Below are 5,279 nucleotides of genomic sequence, written 5' to 3' on the forward strand. Positions count from 1 at the left end.
TAAGGGAGAAAACGATACTGTCTTATCCAAACACAGACTAGGCAATACAAACCAAACAAACCATCTTATGGGACAAATAGAAGTAGTTGCCAGGGGTCTACATGTTAATTCTCAAGGAACCACGGAGAATATTGATCCTACAGGGTCAACCACTCTTTTTGGTGAATCAAGCCTACAGCACAATCAAGGCCAAAAAGAAACATCTAATGTCTCGGGTGGGCAGTTTCTAGTATCCTGGAACGTGGCAGGTCTCAGGAATAAGATGGCTTCTAGGGACTGGACCGATTTTATTTATAAATATATGATAGTCACCTTGCAGGAAACCTGGGCTGTCGAACCCGATTAGGCTATTTACAATTCGCTATAGCCGCAACCCATTCCAATAAGGGAAGGCCCATGGGGGGTCTGACAACCTGGGTAAAACAGGATGACAGATATACAACAACTCAGCTAGTAACCAATTCTAAAGATATATTGGTGATAAAGTTAAAGTCCCCTGTGTTTGGTGAATTATTAATTTTTAATGTATATGCTAGGGGACTACAGTGAGGGAAATCGTCAGAGACAGTTGAGGCATTGGGCCATTATGTGAGAACATGGAGGGGAAATGCAAATGTTTTAATATGTGGTGATTTTAATTGTTCTTTTGAGCCTTTGGATCACAGCGATCTAAAACTCACCGAGGTAGAAGATATCTGCTGGCAAATCCCCTCACTCACTATACCCCCAATAAAGAGGTGAACCCGAGCAGCTCTCCAACTCAAGACTTTTAGTCTAGAGTGTGGGCTCAGAGCTGTAAATGGGAGAACTCAAGGGGACAGGCAGGGCAATCCCACATTTAACAACAATGTGAGCACAAGTAGAATAGATTACATCCCAGTGAATCTGGAATTTTGGTGGTCTATATGTGATATGACCGTAATCCAAAGAATAGAGAGCGATCACAACCCACTCAGCCTAGCGATACAGCTCCTTAAGGGCCAGGGAAAAGATGAAACTGAAACACCGGGTGACATCGTCCTGGCAAATGACTCACGGCGGCTGAGATGGGCTGAGTGTTTGGGTAATCCCGACTCTATTGTAGAAATGGATACCTTGGTAAAGGCTGCTACTGCTGATTTACAGGGTTATTCATCTCAGGACGACCATGAGACTAGGGAGACTAGGGTGACTGATATCCACACGACCCTTTTCTTAAAACTGGGCAAATTTTTTATTAAGTCAACTAAAAAACGTATGCGTAAAAGTAGACGGAAACCTGACTCCTGGTACGATAAAAATTGTAGGGTAGCATACAAGTCCTTAGCACTAGCGGTGCGAACCACTGACAGAGAGAAGATTCAGGGCGCTAGACGCCACTATAAAAAAATACAACAAGAGGCAAAAAAAGCATGGGACAACAATTATTGGGAAGAATTATATGAGGCCAGTAAGTCCAGAGATATGACTGGTTTCTGGAACTTAGTGAGATGGGGTAAGGGGAATCAAAAATCGCAACCCGCTAACTCTGTCCCCCCGGAATGCTGGATATCGTATTTTAAGGCCCAGTTTGCCAATACCAAAGGTGCACTTATAGATGCCCCGGAATCTATCAGTAATTGCTTACCCACAACTGTACTAGTGTTTAGTCGGAGAGATGTTGAATGTGCTTTCAATTCAATTCCAAGAGGAAGAGCACCCGGCCCGGATAAAATCCCAGCAGATCTTTTTATACATAGTAAAGAGGTCTGGGTTCCATATATTGAACTGTTGGCAAATGCTATTGCCAAGGGCTCGACCTTGCCGGAATTATGGAGGGGAGCCGAAATTATACCTATTTTTAAAAAAGGTGATCGGGCAGATCCTGCCAACTACAGGCCAATTAGTTTAATAGCCTGTATTCAAAAGGTAATGGCTAGGATGGTTCTCTTCAGAATTCAGAACTGGATAGAGGATTCGGGGGTCATGTCTATGCTTCAGGCTGGCTTCCGCCCCTTTACCAGTACAGTGGACCAAGTCTTTAGGTTTTCAAATATATACTGGAAATGGGTGATTCTTGAAGGTGGCACATTATATGCAGCCTTCGTCGATTTAAAAGCGGCATTCGACCTCATGCCACGAGATAGGTTATGGCGAGCGCTTCATGAACAGGGTATGCCACATGAACTCCTCACTGTTTTGATTGAATTTCATGAAAAAAATTACGCGCAGGTCAGATGGGGAAATCAGAGCCAAGTTACAGACAGATTCCCAACAGAAAGGGGAGTCAGACAAGGGTGCGTATTGGCTCCTACACTATTTACGCTGTACATTAACCGGGTCACAGACTATTATAGGGATGCACACACAGATGGACCGAAACAAAATGTCATTCCAGTTCCCCTGCTAATGTTTGCAGACGACACCCTTTTAATCTCCGAAACACAGGAAGGGCTACAGAAAGCTATTGGGTGTTTTGAAAAATTTTGTAACGACTATGGCCTAGTAATAAATGTGTCCAAGACAAAATTTATGGTGATGAACAGGCACAGGAGGATAAGGGGCAGAGTTTTCATGAATGGTGAACTGCTAGAACAGACAGACAGTTTTAGTTATCTGGGCATTACACTGGGTTCACGGTTAGAGTGGAAGCCTCACATGTCTTACCTAACAACCAAACATGCACAATTGGCAGGTGTTTTACTGAGAGAGTACAAGTCCTCAGTCACAAAACCAACAGCCCCAGTACTCAAAATATATGACACAAAAGTGAGATCTTCTATGTTATATGGGGCGGAATTGTGGGGGGTCTCCGATGTTACGGCCTTAAAAAATGCACAAAATACATTTTTGAGATGCATAACAGGGCTCCCACAATCAACACCAACTATACCTCTGTACTTGGACCTGGGCTGTCATAAAATAGAGGACTTATACAGTTTCAGACCTATTGCTTACTGGAGGAGACTTTGGGTCACACCTGAACTGTCCCAATATGCTCTAGCACTTCTGGGAACACGCAATATGGACTCTGGAGGAAAAATACTGTGGTTCAGGAAGGTTAAATCCTTATTCAAGACCCTAGGAATGGGGCATTTATGGGAAAAACCTGAGGAGGGAATACAAAAAGTTTTTGGTCTCTGTGCACACTTGCGTAGGATTTTTTCTAATACTTAGTGATTCTTAGTTTAGCGCTACACGTTGTCACACGATGCCTATTCGTGTCTTTAATTGAGACGAATTGTGCGGAGGTTGATCAACTTCCACTAACTGTGCGCTGCAATTCAACTTGAAACTTTGAATTGTTTCTTCTCCTGTTTTAATTCATTATTTACAAAAGTTCATGACTCCATTTTTTCTTTGACTTTGAATTTTATTGATTAGATAATTTTCTTAGTTCATTGGAAAACGTTTAGCATTCAATATCCTGGAGTAATCATAATATATCCTTTATAACTCTGCCCAATGCATTTCGGGTCAGGTCATGTGACCCTTCGTCAGGGGCCTGTGAAAAGACGAATACAGGACCATCACCTTCAATATAATATGAAAATAAAACATTTCTTATATATACATACAGTAAAGTGAAAATTCAAATAATATGCTGATTAGGTCATGAGTATGTTAATGTAATCGATAACTGAGATAGGTCCTAGTTAAGTGAGATAGTGGTATGGCGGTCCGTGGTTAAACAAATGGCAGGTAAAGGGTAAACTGGATGACAGGGCGGGAATTGCCAAATTAGGAACGCGGGATACTGGAATAGTGCGCGTAAGTTAAAAGAGCACTTGCACGAGTAGAGGGTCAATTTAAAACTAAGGCAGGGATAACAGAAATGGGTGCGCGTGATGCCGAAATGGTGCACAGAGAATAAAGCAGCACTTACGCGAGTCAGAAGAATATCAACGATCACGCTCGTAACAGGCGGGTAAATCAAGAATGCTCTCGTGGATACCGGACGGGTAAATGAGGAACACTCGCGGTTGTGTTTTAAAGGGCGAGCTGAGTTCCGATCACGTGACCGTGTTTTGGCAATGGAAGTCGAGGAAAGACTTCTCTACAGTATTATGTCCGGGATATCGAACATGTGGGGAAAAGTGTCGGAATTGTAAATAAACACTCATATTGAAAGGGTGAACAGTGTGTAAATCAAAGGAATACAATAAATTACATGGAAAAAGGGGAAAAGGTCCCGGCGTGAAGTTACTAGAGGACATATGGAAACTGAAAAAGGACTAAAAAGAAAATAGAAATAGTGAAAAGGCGAAGAGCAAAGTGTTTGGTATGTGGCTAGATATGAATGAGTGCAAAGGAATACTAATGCTATTCAAAACAAAATAACCATAGACTCCATTAGGATCATGAAGATAATAGTATAAGTAAAGCTGCAAATCAACAATGATATACATATAATCACAATTGAAGATGCCAGTGGGGCATCTGCCTCATAGAACATTATGTGTCAAGAGTTCCATAGCGGGGGTTAGAATGGTCCTTAATGATGCCTTTTATAGGAAACATGAAAATTCTATCCGGTCATTCATCCCGGATGGCTGAAGACTGTTTAATTTCTTGATCCAAAAGAATTCGGCTCTTAGCCTTTGTTTTGTGGGGTCCATGTCACTGCGTTGTGGTATAGTCTCCAATACCGTGAATCTCAGTTGGGAGATTTGATGATTTGCTTCAGCCCAGTGGTTGGCTATAGTTGATTTTTGGTTATGTAGTCGGATGTTTGATTTGTGTTCTGTTATACGTACTTTAATTTTCCTTTCCGTCTGGCCTACATATATCTTGCCACATGGGCATTTGATGGCATAGATAGTATTAGTGGTGTCACAGGTACTGTTGTGTTTTAAGTCAATTTCGTAGCCTTGAGTGGGATGTCTCAATTTGTTGCCCACTATAACATTGTTACAGTGGGTGCAGTTGAAGCATTTACACATTCCTTTGAATTTTGATTTTTTCATTTTGTCCGGTGCGGTTGTTAAGATTTCTTTTAGATTTTTTGATCTTTGAAATGCAAATGTGATGTTTTCATTGTACAAGTCTTTCAAGTCTGGTTCCATTTTAATTAGATTCCAGTGAGTTTTGATGATCTTTTTGATTTTCATGGCTTCTGTAGAGTATTTAAGTACACATACTGTTTTTTGTTCTGTTAGGTTCGACTTAGGTATAAAGAGTTTTTCTCTTGGGATAGCTTTGATTCTTTTCATGGATTCATCTAAAACAGTGGTGGGATATCCTCTTTCAAGGTATTTGTTGATTTGATCTTGCATAGAGATTTCCAATTGTTGTGAATCTGATGTGATGCGTTTCAACCT

The sequence above is a fragment of the Lissotriton vulgaris genome, unplaced genomic scaffold, assembly GCF_964263255.1.
Source record: "Lissotriton vulgaris unplaced genomic scaffold, aLisVul1.2 SCAFFOLD_865, whole genome shotgun sequence".
Taxonomy (NCBI): Eukaryota; Metazoa; Chordata; class Amphibia; order Caudata; family Salamandridae; genus Lissotriton; species Lissotriton vulgaris.